This window comes from Podarcis gaigeae (assembly GCF_964106915.1).
Source record: "Podarcis gaigeae genome assembly, chromosome: 2".
Lineage (NCBI taxonomy): Eukaryota > Metazoa > Chordata > Lepidosauria > Squamata > Lacertidae > Podarcis > Podarcis gaigeae.
This window is the reverse complement of record NC_139679.1, coordinates 44,849,465-44,865,557: the sequence shown is the minus strand read 5'-3', so window position 1 is coordinate 44,865,557 and position 16,093 is coordinate 44,849,465.

Below are 16,093 nucleotides of genomic sequence, written 5' to 3'. Positions count from 1 at the left end.
GAAGGGAGGGGACCTCGCGCAGGGCGCCGCCGCCCAGCCAAGCACCGAGCGAGAGGAATCCGCCCCGACGGCCCACGCGAAGCGAGGAAGAGCAGCCCGAGACGGGCCCAGGCCGGGAACCACCCACTGGAGGGTTGCCATTTCCAACTCCTCTCACGCTGCCTTGGAACCTCCCTCAAGGATCGCTGGACGTCTGAAGCAGATGAGGGGCGGTGGCGGTGGGGTGTTGGGACCTGGTGGATTCTGATGGACGGCTGACCCCAAGTGGTGACCACCATTCATGTGGATGTGGCAAAATGCAACAAAAGGTTTGGCTAACTCCACGCCTCTTGACTCCTTCCACAGCCAAGGAGGAAGTGAGATGACATCTCAGCAAGATCCGAAGTGCATCAGCCTGCTCGCCACTTGTGGTGGTGGCTTTCCCCTTCTCTGTTTATCTCAAACCACTCTAAGACTACAATCCTAACCACACACACACACCCCTCACAACCTTGCTGGGATTAAGTCACATTAAACGTAGCAGGACTTATTTTGGAGTGAACACAGGGCCCGTCCACCCATGAGGCAAGGTCAGGCAATGGCCTCAGGCGGCAGGATCCACAAGCAGCAGACCTGGCCTCCAAGAAATGCATTGCCCGCTGCTGCTGTTGCCACAGTGGCATCAGCCGCTGTGGTGCACTCCTTGGAGGATAGAACTGCAGACTCCCCAACAATAGCACATCTACAGTGGCCTTTTAGCAAACAGGAGGTGCTGTTCCTGATGTTCCCGATGTAGATCTTTATTCCCATCATAGAGTTGGCAGGGGCCCTGAGTCCACCCCCTGCAATACAGGAATATGCAGCTATTTCTTATGGGGATTAAACCTGTAACCTTGGTGTTACCAGACCACACTCTAGTCAGCTGAGCTATCCTTGTCAATGTCCACTTACTTCTTGTTCCCTTGGGGGAGGAGGCATGCCATTTTGTGGTTTGCCTCAGGTGCCAAAATGTTTTCGGCTGCCCTGATTGAACACATCTGGGATTGCTGTGCTGGAGTAGACACACAGGAGTGTAAGAGCACCTGTGTCGCTCAGCCTCTCGTGACTGGATGACCAGGTCCCTGAAAGTGTGACCAGGAATGCTAGCATTCGATTGACGTTGGAGAAAGACTGAATTGAGAAATAAGACCAAGGGTACATATTGATATAGGAATGTGTTAGATAAAATGTAAAGAAATATACAGTGGTACTTCAGGTTACATACACTTCAGGTTACAGACTCCACTAACCCAGAAATATTTCCTCGGGTTAAGAACTTTGCTTCAGGATGAGAACAGAAATCGTGCGGCGGCGGCGGTGCGGCAGCAGCAGGAGGCCCCATTAGCTAAAGTGGTGCTTCAGGTTAAGAACAGACCTCCAGAACGAATTAAGTACTTAACCCAAGGTACCACTATACAATAATAAGAGTACATTAATTTGTAAAAAAGTAATATACTGTACAACGGGATAAACAGGAAATCCAAAGTGTTGGTACATATATGATTTTGGAATAGTTTTTTTGTCCTTGTTGCTTTTCTTTAGGTATATAAACTTAGTATACATGCTGAAAATTATATTATAATAAGCCTTGTGATGTAATATAATATTTACCAATGTAACATAAGAACATTATTAAATAAATAAAACTCAAAAAAAGAAAGTGTGACCAGGAGCACCGAGCAAGTTAACCGTTTCCACTAAAGAATATTGCAGCTGTGCTGATGCAGCGGTGGCTGCCAGTGTTGTCTGATCTGCAGTGCCTGAGTCATGAACAAAACTCATCATCCAGTGCTGCCCTCACCAAGTGATGAACTAAACTGAAATGAAAATATGTTGTCATTGTTGGAGTTTATTTCTGTTCTGCCTTTCAGCCAAAAAAGTGCCCCTGCCCCAGCCCAGGGTTCACACAGTTGTTGTGACGTGGGGTTTGTGATTTCAGCTCTCTTGACATATTATGCTGGAGACAGTTCTCTAGTAACACTTCTTTATTAAAGCAACAAGACTTTTTAATATTTTAATGTTCCATTATTTTAATGTATTTTATTTTTGTTTTTAAGTTGTAACCATTCATCTTGTTTTTATTATTGCTTGTAAGCCGCTCTGAGCCCGGCCTTGGCTGGGGAGGGCGGGGTATAAATAAAAAAATATTATTATTATTATACAAAACACAAGTTTTGTACCACCTCTGTGGTAGCTGAAGGACTTTCCATGTGATTGTGTGATGAATGTGGCTTCACAGCAGATGCATACAATCCTTTTTCTCTGCTGTGATCCCTTTTCCCCTGTCATGAGGTGAAGCTTTGGAGGAGTTGCCTTGCACTAGAGATCCATGTAGGTATTGCTCTTGCAAAAAAACTAGATCATGCATTCTTTGCAAATCTCCACAATCAGGGCAGAACCAAGCTAGTGCTGGCCCACAACTGTGTTGGAAGACCTTGGATGTTGAGAGTTCTCTTTCTGGTGGGACAAATGATTGTACGAATCTAGCCTTCGGTTTCCCAGCTGGGACATGTGCTGCTTCCATGCAGAGCACGTCAAAAAGGCCCCAGTGATCACACCATTTTAAGTCCTGTCACCATTTAAAACCAGGCCCTTGGTGTCTGCCTGTGCTTCTTAGCCCCAGGCTGGAGATGCTTTTACACACCTGTGATGATATGGATCTCGGTCTCATATCTCTGCAGGTCTTTTTGTGCTTGGACAAAAAGCCTTCTCATTCAGTGCCAGCAGCATTTCCCTCCCCTGGAGCAAGGTGCTGTCCCTTAGCATACAAAGGCACCATCCATTGAGTCATTCTGGGCACAGTCTGTGACGGGGGCTACCCAGAGATCATTCGGGGCTGCTGAAAAATGCAGCTGCCTCTGGGGTCAGGCTCCTCCACTTCAGCCAATGTCCAAGTGGGAGGCAAGGAAAAATAATCCCCTCCCCAGCCCTTACGTAAAATGTTTGTGGCAAGCTTGTAGACAAACCCTGTGCTAAATTCTGCCCTTTGGTGAGTGGAGGAAAGCAGCCTATAAAAGGCGGTTATTATGTTCTCAAGAAAGCTGATCGTTAGGACTCTGAATGGGCTCAAAGCCTTTCATTGTCTGGGGGGAAATTCAACCGACCCTGATCTACCTCTAAACAGACGTACTCAGGTTGTCTGTGGTGTTTTGCAGCTCTGGTTGGAATAGACCATTTCTTCTTGACAGCAATATGTGTGTGGGCTGGGGAGCTGAGCCCTGTGTTGTTGCCAATTTTCCCCTCGCAAGGGTCTAAACAGTGCAGCTGTGTATGAAGGCCTGGATCCCAGAGCCCGGAAGCAACTGGCAGGTAAATGAAAGGAAGCCAGCCGGGCACCAAAGCTCCAGAACATTGAGAAATGTGGCAGCTTGTTTCTGCTTCCTCACTCCTTCTGTTTGGCTTTGGAATTACCTTGCCTCTTGTTTGATGCTGATCATTTTCCCAAGGAAGAAGTTTAGCACTGTGTAATTTTTCCTGCTAAGTCTGAGAGTTCCTACTGGTCTGGCATAAGTTCACCACTCTGAATGGACCAGTGACTTGACTTGGTATAAGCAGCGGCATATCTACTATGAAACTTAATGAAGTTTAAGCTTCAGGGGCACCCTAATCCTGGAGGGGCCCCATAAGCGACCTGATTCATGCATGTATATAACATTTCCCTATTTTTAACCCCCCCCCACATAACTCAAAAACTGTAAGGCATAGGAAATATTTATTCCCACCTGTGACTTCGACATGTGAGATAAACCAGAACAGCAATTTTAATCAAAATCTGAGATGTAGTAGTTAAATAAATAACTAGTGATCTGTTGTGGAACAATACCACTGAAGGAGATAACAGGGGTTACCCAGACCTTATTACTGGTTGTGAAGCAGCCCCAAAATGAAGGTCTGTCACATTTCCAGATTTCTATGTACCTATCAAATTGTTACACCCTTTATTTAGCTCTATGAGGACTAGAAACTTACTTTATTTTGAGGGGAAGGATCATAGCTCAGCAGCAGAGCCCATGCTGGCCATGCCCCTGGCTGAAACCCTTGAGAGCTGCTGCCAGTCAGTGTGGACAGTGCTAAATTAAATAGACCAATCTGACTTGGAATAAAGCAACTTCTTACATTCTTACTGATTTGGGACATGCATCTAGACCTTATGCAGGTTTCCTAATAAGAGAGTCCCATTGGCAGAACGAGCCTGTATGCATGTTTATTCGGAAGGAAGTCTCATTCAGTTCCATGGGATTTGACTAGGTAAATGTGCATAGGATCGCAACCTGAGTTCAATAGTAAGTGGGTGGAGGAGGGGAGCCTGGCAGTGCAACCCTGTGCGTGTGTTTGGTGATGTTTATTCTTTAGTAAGTGAGTACATAAGATTGGGGCCTCATTTTATTGCAGCATGGAATTAGCATTTATTTAACAAGGAGATTAACAAGATACATTGCATCAGCATTCCCCAACCTTCTCCAGGAAAAATCTGAGTGTGTTTTAGCTGCAGCAAGTGCCTAAGCACTTAGATGCCTAAAGCAGAGCCCAGATGCCCACCTCCCTGGCTAGGGCTAAGACTTCACAAATTTTGCAGCGTCCAGGCACCCCATTCCCATTTTTGTCCATTCCTTCCTTGCTACCTCCTTTATGGGGCTGCCCAAAGCAAGGGAACCTCTGTTTGGTGCTTGTATTCCACATATTGGAGTGGGGTGGAAACTAAAGGCTGGAGGTTATAAGCATCGCCCAGAAACCATTACATATCGCACCATTAGCGACAGCAGCCATCAAAGCAACATGCCAATATGCCAAGAACAATTCTGATGGAAAAGGATGGATTACATTGGGCAAGCATACGTTGACCCAATACTGAGCCCTTGCCAGAAGTACCATTTTTTTCTGAATGACAAGCACTTGCCAAGATCTATCTATCTGTCCATCACCAGAAATTAATTTCACAAAGGGGTGGGGAACTCTGTTAAGCCCAAGGGCTGCATTCCTGCCTGGGCAACCTTCCAGGGACCACATGCCAGCGGTGGGTGGGGCCAGGGGCAAAATGGGGCAGAGCCACCAATGTAATATTTCCCTCTCTACAGCAGGCTAGTTTCTACTCACAATCCTATGCCTTTCTTTGTCCTCCACCCAGGCAAGCAAGAGGCATTATCAGAGTTCAATGACATATCCTAGGCGGGCAAAAGCACTTGAAGTGGGAAGCAGGACAGCTGGGGGCGTAGGTCATAAATACAATTGGTACCAAATTCACATGCCTCAAGTTCTCTGGTCTTTATTGCCATAACTGTGGCTGAAAGTCAGGAGAAGGAACAACAGCCATTCAACCTTGCCCAAGAATATAGGCAAGGTTCCGAGGGGGCAACCTGGGCATCCTTAACTACAAACTCAGCACTGTGGGTTAAACCACAGAGCCTAGGACTTGCTGATCAGAAGGTCGGCGGTTCGAATCCCCGCGACAGGGTGAGCTCCTGTTTCTCGGTCCCTGCTCCTGCCAACCTAGCAGTTCGAAAGCACGTCAAAGTGCAAGCAGATAAATAGTTATCATTTCGGTGGGAAGGTAAACGGTGTTTCCGTGCACTGCTCTGGTTTGCCAGAAGCGGCTTAGTCATGCTGGCCACATGACCTGGAAGCTGTACGCCGGCTCCCTCGGCCAATAAAGCAGGATGAGCGCCGCAACCCCAGAGTCGGCCACGACTGGACCCAATGGTCAGGGGTCCCTTTACCTTTACCTTTACAGGTGAATGCATGCTCCAGTGACAGGCCTCTTTGGGACCGCAAGTGATGAGATGCAGGAGATGCATGATCTGAGCCTCCTAATTTATTCATTTTTTTACCTAAAAAGAGGTGGGTCCAAATTTGATTGGAGCAGTGGTGGTGGGAGAGAGGAGATTAAATCCGCCCCTTGTGCTTCCCTAATCAAAACTGCCCTCCCACAATGCTGTTCGCTCTGCAGAGGGAAAAGAAGACCCCTCATGTGCCTCTCTTTCGCTCCCCTGCTGCAGAGCTAAGACCAGCTTTGGGATGGGGGCACTTAGATCTAGGAAATGGCATGGGGGAAGGATTAACCCCTCCAGTACACTCTGTAACTGCTTTGAGGTAAGAAAAGGGGAAATATGCTGGGACACTCAGTCAAGGATCTCCAGCACCTCATTTGTTTTGGTCCTTTGTTTGACCCTCCACTGGCCTCTTGAAGTCTGCATTCATCTCCCCCTGGTTGGTTTCAGTTACACAACAGACGGGTCTTGCCAACACGCTTGCCTTTGCCCAAATACTGTCTGCTTAGCCTGCAGACTCCAACCTGATAAACAGTGTTGTTGTAGGTAGTAATTTCTAAGCCTGGGGCAAGTTCTCAGGCCTACACAGCAGGAACTGGCACCAGGACAAGTTAAGAAACACTATGGACTTTTTGGGATATTGCAGCAGAGCTTCCAAATTTCTAACAGCTCAGACAGACTGTCCCTGTTCCGGAAAAAAAGCTGCAGGTCACTGCCATCCATTGTCGCGTGTCTCCAGCCACATTAGCAGGATTAGGAGCATAGCAAGTGGTCTTATATACAGTACCTAGTCAGACCAATGGCACATCTTGTTCAGTATTGTCTACTTTGACTAACGACAGTATGCCACCGTTTCTGACAGGAGTTCAGTCCTCACAATTGTCTCGTTGGGGCAAGACCTACTGGGAAGAATTGCTGTGATTACTAGGCCTGCACTGTTTTGGTTTCTTTGGATAAAGAGTTAACAGATACCAGATGTTTTGTTGCTGAACTACTCCTAACTCCAGCTCTTGACAGCTTGGTGGACCAATAGTCCAGACTATTGTGAGGGAACTTCATTTGTATGTCTCAAATTGATCTAAATGGCTACCCTCTTCCTCTGCCAGAGCTGCCCCTTCTGTGTGAGGTTTCCCACATTTGTGAAAGGAAAGGCACACTCTGTCCGATCAGGCTACTGAAAGTGTATGGGCTGAACAGCTGCCCTGGGACAGAAGGTAAAGGTAAAGGTACCCCTGCCCGTACGGGCCAGTCTTGACAGACTCTGGGGTTGTGCGCCCATCTCACTCAAGAGGCCAGGGGCCAGCGCTGTCCGAAGACACTTCCGGGTCACGTGGCCAGTGTGACATCGCTGCTCTGGCAAGCCAGAGCTGCACACGGAAACGCCGTTTACCTTCCCGCCAGTAAGCGGTCCCTATTTATCTACTTGCACCCGAGGGTGCTTTCGAACTGCTAGGCTGGCAGGCGCTGGGACCGAGCAACGGGAGCGCACCCCGCCGCGGGGATTCGAACCGCCGATTTTTCGATCGGCAAGCCCTAGGCGCTGAGGCTTTTACCCACAGCGCCACCCGCGTCCCTTTCCTAGGACAGAGACCATAGAACATACAAAGAGATTAGCAGGGCTTAATACACACTCTGAAAGGTCCTTCATTACTGGGGGCGGTGGGGTGCATTTGAAGTTGACCTCCCCTAATTTGCTCTGAACAGGCCTAGCCTAACCACAGTCACAAATCCTTTGGTAACTTCAGTCCACACTGGATTTGTCTGCTTCTTGCACAGTGTTTGTTTGTTTGCTTGCTTGAAATTGGCATCCTTTTTTTTTTCCTTTGAAGAAATCCAAGCAGCTAACACCAAAAATAGAAAGTACAACAAACAACAGCATAACAGATAAGCAAAAATAAAAGTGCTGCAAAAGTGGTGAGCACAGCACTTCATGGCAGTAGAAAAAACACAGCATTCAGCCTTCCCTGATGGCCTGTTGTTGTTGTTTAGTCGTTTAGTCGTGTCTGACTCTTTGTGACCCCATGGACCAAAGCACGCCAGGCACTTCCGTCTTCCACTGCCTCCCGCAGTTTGGTCAAACTCATGCTGGTAGCTTCAAGAACACTGTCCAACCATCTCGTCCTCTGTCGTCCCCTTCTTCTTGTGCCCTCAATCTTTCCCAGGGAGTCTTCTCTTCTCATGAGGTGGCCAAAGTACCGGTATTTGAGTCTCAGCTTCACGATCTGTCCTTCCAGTGAGCACTCAGGGCTGATTTCCTTAAGAATGGATAGGTTTGATCTTCTTGCAGTCCACGGGACTCTCAAGAGTCTCCTCCAGCAACATAATTCAAAAGCATTCAAAAGTATCCCCGACGGCCTACGCACCCCTAAAAGTCCCCCTGCTGTATTTATGCTCTTTATCTTAAAACTTTTTATCAAGATTGTCCTGTTTTTGAGGCCTTTTAAAGCATGTGATTGATTGATTGATTGATTGATTGATTGATGGATGGATGGATGGATTGATTGACTGACTGACTGCTTGATTGGCTGATTCAATCAATCAACTGAAATAGCCCAGAGAAAGGAAAGCTGATTCAATCAACTAAAGCAGTCCAGTGAATGACTAGCTGTCTCTCTGGGTTGCAGAAGCGCTATTTTTTTATCTTTGGAGAAACCAGCAGTGGCACTTTTTACTGCTGTTTTCTACACAGGAGATAAGGCTCAGGATGCATCTCTACGCAGAAGGAAGTGCCATTCTGTTCAATGGAACTTACTCCTAAAAGTGGTTATAGGATTGCAGCCTAAAGGCGACGCTGGACATTTGCCAGTAACCATCTAGATCTGACTTCCACACTCAGCACCACTGCCAGGCACGATTTCTTGCTGCGGCCCTAAGCTCTGGCGATAACAAAATTAAGATTGCTTTGATATCATTGTTCAAAGAATTACTGTTGGAAACAGCAGCATACCAGAAAGCCAGGGTTGGAGAAAGGTCAGCAGCAGTCTTGGTCTCAGACTGCTACTGTTCACAAGGGAACATGCCTGAGTCTTGCACTCCTCTCCCTCAGAAATAGTCTCCAAAAATCCTCCTTTTATCTATAAACCACATCCGACTAAGGTGGCGGGAGGAATAGCTCCCTGAAAATATATTTATTGCTAAACTCATATGTCTGTCCTCAGATCCCTTATGTAACCCTTCATATGTTGCTAAACTACAACTCCCATCCACTCCAGTCATTAGAGTGAATGGTCAGGGACAATGAGAGTTGTGCCAGAAAACCACAGGTTCCCTATCCCTTATGTAGCTATTGTTCACTAAAGTGAGTCAGGGAACCCTGCCTTACCTTTAAGTAAAGGTAAAGGGACCCCTGACCATTAGGTCCAGTCATGACCGACTCTGGGGTTGCGGCGCTCATCTCGCTTTATTGGCCGAGGGAGCCGGCGTACAGCTTCCAGGTCATGTGGCCAGCATGACTAAACCGCTTCTGGGGAACCAGAGCAGCGCATGGAAACGCTGTTTACCTTCCTGCCGGAGTGGTACCTATTTATCTACTTGCACTTTGACGTGCTTTCGAACTGCTAGGTTGGCAGGAGCAGGGACCAAGCAACAGGAGCTCACCCTGTCACAGGGATTCAAACCGCCAACCTTCTGATTGGCAGGCTCTGTGGTTTAACCTTTAGCCCCCCCCAAGCCCTACTACCTGTGGGAAGGTAAACGGTGTTTCTGTGCACTCTGGCACTTGTCACAGTGTCCCGTCCCTTGGCTTGAAGCAAGATGAGCACTGCACCCCATAGTCACCTTTGACTGGACTTATCCATGGGTCCTTGTCCTTTGTCTTTACCTTTACCAAAGTAGAGTCTGGGATAGACAACAGCGTGTGAATGTTTCTGAATGTCCCAGGATGGCCAGCCCCTGTTCCTTTCTGGGAGCTAATCAAGAGAGGTTTCTTGATGCAAATCTCTCTGGAATGCTTGGAATGCGACAGCCATCAGAATCTGGAGAAAGTGACAAATCCCACCCTTCTCTAGTTAAAAGGAGGGGGAAGAAGGGGCAGGGGTGTGGGTGCAGGCAAGAGACACAGACTTTGGGCACTCTGGTTTGCTAAAGCTTACTGGGAATGGTAACTCTACAGTGCCCAGGATTATTTGAGGGGGAAAATGTGCTATAAAGGTGCAGTATAGTGAGTACACAGTAAGAGAAAGAAAGCTGTGAGCTGAAGACTAGAAGCATCTCTGGGGATCTGAGGCAGCAGATTGGCCTGTTAGGAGCACCTGCTGCTTGCCTCCACTTATGTTCTACTTGTACAAACCAAATGTTACAAGAGCACCATAAGCCTCCAGCGCTCTTTCTGCTCTGAAGGAAACTGAAACCAATCAAGTGCTGCCCTTAGAACGCTCTCCTGCTTGGGCAAGTTGGAAGCAACAAGGCACATGACTAATCCCTGCTGATCTCTCCACTTTGAAGTGCATCCACCCTTGTCTGCACCGCTGAGGCACAGAGGTCAACACTGACTCGAAAAGCAGAAGAAGAGTTTGGATTTGATATCCCGCCTTTCACTCCCTTTAAGGAGTCTCAAAGCGGCTAACCTTCTCCTTTCCCTTCCTCCCCCACAACAAACACTCTGTGAGGTAAGTGAGGCTGAGAGACTTCAGAGAAGTGTGACTAGCCCAAGGTCACCCAGCAGCTGCATGTGGAGGAGTGGGGAAGCGAACCCAGTTCACCAGATTACGAGTCCACCGCTCTTAACCACTACACCACACTGGCTTTCATCCATAAGTGAGGGAGCCTTTTCAGGCACAGCCCCTGTACATCTTCCAGTGTGTTTCCACTACCATGAGCTTAATTGCTTTTAAAATGCAATCAAGCAGGAGTGTTGCTAGGTACTTAAAGGACCCAGGGCCCATGATACATATTTGCATATGCTAATTTATACTCAGAGATGCCTGGTGGTAAATTAAGGTGATGGCTGGCTAGGATCTCACCAGCACAACCTTTTCAGCATGCTGAGCTGCTCTAGAAGAAAAGTAAAAATACTTTTTATTTCCCCAGGGGATCCAGGGACCACTGCCAGAGAAGCAGAGCTCAGGTTCTCCAGGACCACCCTATAAAACAGCTCCTGACTTCAGTTAGATGCTAGTTTCAGGTAAGTCCCCTTTGACTGGCTCATCATAAGGCTCCATTATCAGGAAATGTTGGGGCTAGAATCAGGATCTCTTTGCAGCCTTTCCAGGTGGACGGCAACTCCAACCATCACTGCTCATTGGTTATCTTGGCATCTGGAAGGCCACAGGTGCCCCAAGAGTGGACGATGGGCTCTGAGCAATAGCAGTATCTGAGCAATAGCAGGATCTGCTGGTTTGGAGTCCTGGATACCACCCTGCGTCTGCTTGAGGGCCAGCTCTGACACCAGCGCAGGCATCCCTGAGCTTCTTGGAAGAAGTGTGGCATGTCAGGACAATCAATAAATACAAGAGAAGAGGAGGTTCCCCTACTTCCACATTTTCATAACTCAACTAGGGCCAAAAGACACTGTTGCTAAAATGCCGCAGACTGACTCTTTTGCAGCATCAGCAAGAATTATGCATGGCAGCGACCGAAAATAATTTGCTAGATCTTTGAAAGTGAAATGGCAGGAGAAATTGTGAGGCTTAGCAGTCTTGGCTCAGCTGACAGCTCATTAGCCCATCAGAGAAGGAAAGGGTGGCGTGGGAACATTTAGAAGAAACGGACTGTGTTTTATGACTTATGTCAAACGGCTCCTCAATTAGTGCCAAACCAGTCTCTCCATCTCGATATATTATGACTTTACAATATTAATGGCACCTTATCCTCACTAAGGGCACTTTATTATTCCTTTCTGGTTGTAGTTTTTGTATTTGTCTGTGGATTTGGTTTATCTTAATTGTCATTCCCAAGAGCAATCTTTTTTATTTGCTTACTGTCTACATTTATATCCTATAATTCCTCCACCAAACTCAAAGTGACATCCCAAGGTTGCCATTTTATCCTCACCACAAGCCTGCGACGCAGTTAGACTGAATGATAATGACTGACCCAAAGAAAGCTTCATGGTCTGGGATTTGAATCTCCCAGGTGGTCCCCCCAGTTGTACCAAAAGGCCACAGTGGCCCATGGTCTTGTCTTTTCTTCCCTCCCTTCTGGTCCCCTCCCTTTGTTTCTCCCTCTCCTGTTATTTTCCCACTGTCTGATTTCAACTGGGAGCCCCTTGGGAGCAGGGACCTGTTTATATTGCCTATGTAATGCTGTAAGGCAGTCTTCCCCAGTCTGGTGCCCTAAATATGTTTTGGATTACAATTCTCATTACCCCTGACCATTAGCCAGGCTGGCTGGGGCTGATGGGAGTCGTAGTCCAAAATATCTAGAGGGCAACAGGTTAGGGCAGGCTGCTATAAGGCATCATGCAAACTGATGTCATAAATAATAACTTTTTTAAAATGTTGGCTCTTCTGGATTCTAAAATTACCGTATATTGTTATCTGTACACTGCTCAGGTACCCTCTGAATGTAGAGCAGTTTACAAACTCTGAAATAAAATAATTATTTTATAGCATGCTCTTCTAAAAATTAGCATTTTTTAAATTGCCACTTATCCTCTGAGCCTGACTAGCTGAAGATCAACTCCATTCTCTTTTTCAAAGGCGCAGAAGGAGCTAATGCAACCCAGAAAACAAATAAAACAATTGGGTCATTCAGCATAAGGAGCTATCCTTGTCCTCTGCTGGTAGGAATGTTGATCAGAAGGAGAGAGAGCTTCTCAAGTGCATATACAAAAGGCGCTCCGTTCATACCTACCTGCGAGTGATAACCTCTGCCTCAGATTAATGCTGTCTGCATTTACTTAATAGTGAGGAAAAGGCTCTCTGCTCCTACTCAGAATAACTCATTTACAGTGGTACCTCGGGTTAAGTACTTAATTCGTTCCGGAGGTCCATTCTTAACCTAAAACTGTTCTTAACCTGAAGCACCACTTTAGCTAATGCGGCCTCCTGCTGCCGCCACACCGCTGCGCGATTTCTGTTCTCATCCTGAAGCAAAGTTCTTAACCTGAGGTAAAATTTCTGGGTTAGCGGAGTCTGTAACCTGAAGCGTATGTAACCCGAGGTACCACTGTACCACTGTACTATTATGATTCATGGCTAAGCACTAAAAATATGTTCTGAGACAAAACAAGCCATTATTATTATTATTATTATTATTATTATTATTATTATTATTATTAATATTATTTACATGTGCCATTTTATCCAAATAATGGCAAAATTAAAATGTATCATTGTCTAGCACTGGAAGGAGGAGGAGAACTCCTGCAGCAGGAACACTCCCACATGGTTTATTTAAACTTAACCAGGTGGGTAACTCTTAAGAGGCAGCTCAATACATATGTGTGGTACAATCCTTTCAAGAAAGCAAGCAAGGAATCATTCCTAAAAATGTAGAAGTTCTAAAATAACAAAGTTCCCCTCATGTGGAATGCTTACACATCAAGGAAATGGACCAAGCTGGCTCCTCACGTTTCCTCCCTGCAGAGACTCATTGAAAGTGACTCTGGAGGATGTCTGGTTTGTGTGTGCAAGCTCACTATGATTGTTGTCATAGGTGACTTACCGGTACATTGGTGCCACTATAAATTGATGAGGGTTGATCCACATAGCAAACTGGCCCACTCAGGATTGGCTTTCTGTGTGGAGCTGCTTCCATATGGAGAAAGTTGCAAGCATGGTTTACCCAGACTTCCTACTCTATAACAGGAAGGGCCGGTCTGAACTGGCCACTACAGTAACATATGCAAAGTACCATTCCTTTATTGCGAGCCAGTGTGGTGTAGTGGTTAAGAGCGGTAGACTCATAATCTGGTGAACCGGGTTTGCTTCCCCGCTCCTCCACATGCAGCTGCTGGGTGACCTTGGGCTAGTCACACTCCTCTGACGTCTCTCAGCCTCGCTCACCTCACAGAGTGTTTGTTGTGGGGGAGGAAGGGAAAGGAGAATGTTAGCCGCTTTGAGACTCCTTCAGGTAGTGATAAAGTGGGATATTAAATCCAAACTCCTCCTCCTCCCTTTCCCATTCCCTAGGCCAGGAGTGGGGAGATCTGGCCCTCCAGGCACCATCAAACTACAACTCCCATCAGCCCCAATGAGCATGGCCAATGGCCAGGGATTATGGGAGTTGTAGTTCAGCAACACCAGGAAGGCCAAAGTTTCCCCATACCTGACCTAGGCTAAAGCTGAATAGTGCAAGGAACATTTGGAGTCAAGATTGCTGGCTTTGATCCCCAGTCTTTGCAGGAGAGCGATGCCTCCTGGGTCACGGACTGAGAACCCGATATCCACTTTGGAGTGGGCAGTGAGCACTGTAGTAATTAACGTTCCAATGGACAAGGATACAGGACTCCCGAAAGGAGAGGCCCAATTCTGCCAGTGTTTGTAGCGTTGTCCAGAGTGCCACTCTGTTATTAATAGGCTGCATGTTTATCAGGGCTGTTTTGGCAGGTAGGGATCGGGTGACCAGCCTGTGCTGACTTGCTGCCTGATGCCAAGGAACTGGTAATTGGATCCTTGGGCCAAGCTCCCAACATGCCCCATTTTTATCCTGTTCGTAGGAAACCCCCAAACACAAACACCATGTGCACTTTTAAAATAATGATTATTGGAACCCAAGCCCTCAAGGACAAAACAGAACTGGGCCCTGTGCAGTGATGCCGCTAAACACTCATAACGTGAGAATAAGCCAAACTGAACCCAATGGGAGGGATCTTTCCCTCCAAGTCTTGCTGTGTAGAAATGAGGTTACCCCTTGCTGTTGGCCCCTGGCTCCAAACTTTCACCCAATTCCTGGTTCTTGGGCATTCAAATATCTGGAATCCATTGTCACAGCATAGCTAAGGGAGGCTGGGAGCAAGAAAATGGTGCCCGTCCTGCTGCTGCATCACATTTTATCAATTGAGACTATTAGTGCAAAGAGGGCAATGTCTCAGCAACTTCAGCCAGCCTCCTGTTTTACTTGCAACCAGTCCAAAGGGTGGCCCTGGCTGTCACCTTCCTCCCCCTAGTCTTGGTGTTACCCTTGCAGAACACAGCCGTGATGAGGATGGAGCTCTGCCTATCATTGGCTGGGGCGCCACCTGCTGGTGGTCTTCCTGCTTTCCGCCCCATGCCACTGCATTTTATGCTGCTTCTGGCCCTGCCTGGGCTCTGCCTTGCTGGCTGACCTTGCTGCTCCCTCCTGCTGCAGCCCTCTGTGATCCAGCCTGGCTTTCTCAGTTCCCCCAGCTGTCCCAGCCTGAAGGAAGGCCTTCTCCCTGTTGTTGGCTCCCTGTGCTTCCTCACATCCTTGGGGATGCTTGTCCACCCTGCTCAAGCTGCCCAGGTCAGCGTTCTTAGTGCTGACTGGCTGCCCCTTCCATTCCGCAGGAGTGATGTTTGCACATAGGCGCGTGCACACACACACACACCACGGAGGAGGTGCCAGTGACCAGCAGGGTTGGTGGAAAGGGAATTGCTTGCACACAGGCTCCTTTGTCCAGCAGGGGCTTTTGCCACAGAGGAAGCTGCCTGAGGGTTCAGCAAGCATCCCTGGAATCTCAAGGCACACATAGTCTGGTTGGTGAGTGTGTGTGTGTGTGTGTGTGTGTGTGTGTGAGAGAGAGAGAGAGAGAGAGAGAGAGAGAGAGAGAGAGAAATGAAATGGTGAGAGAGGATGGAGAATGCAGTTTGCTTCCTTTTTCTATAATACCTGTTCATTTTTCAATGAAGTTTCATGAAAGCATCAGGCCATTTCCCCTCCTAATGTGAAGTTCTGCATCCACGTCTAAGCGTAAACTTAGTGGTACTTGGGGCTCGCCGCTCTCCAGATTCTAAGTGTGCAGCCTGATCAGTCCCCAGACATGGCATTCTTCTGGGAGGGCTTAAACGTAGCTGATCAATGTTGAACTCTCAGAGAGACCCCATTTGCACTCAGTGCAGATTGGCATTGGAACCCTGACCTCATCTGCCCTCCCAGAGGCAGGCAGATTTCTCTCCAGAGCCCTGCCCCAATCTCTCCCTCGAGATTCCCAGACTCCCCCAGAAATATTTTGGGACTTGCACACTGTGCAGAGGCAGGACACCCAGCATTTGCTGGTATTCTGAACCATGACAACAGCCAACACTCTGCTTGAAAGCAGAAACAGCAACAACTAAATGTATCTGAAGAAGTGTGCATGCACACGGAAGCTCATACCAATAACAAACTTAGTTGGTCTCTAAGGTGCTACTGGAAGGAATTTTTGTTTGTTTGTTTAATTGTTTGTTTGTTTGTTTGTTTCAACTAAA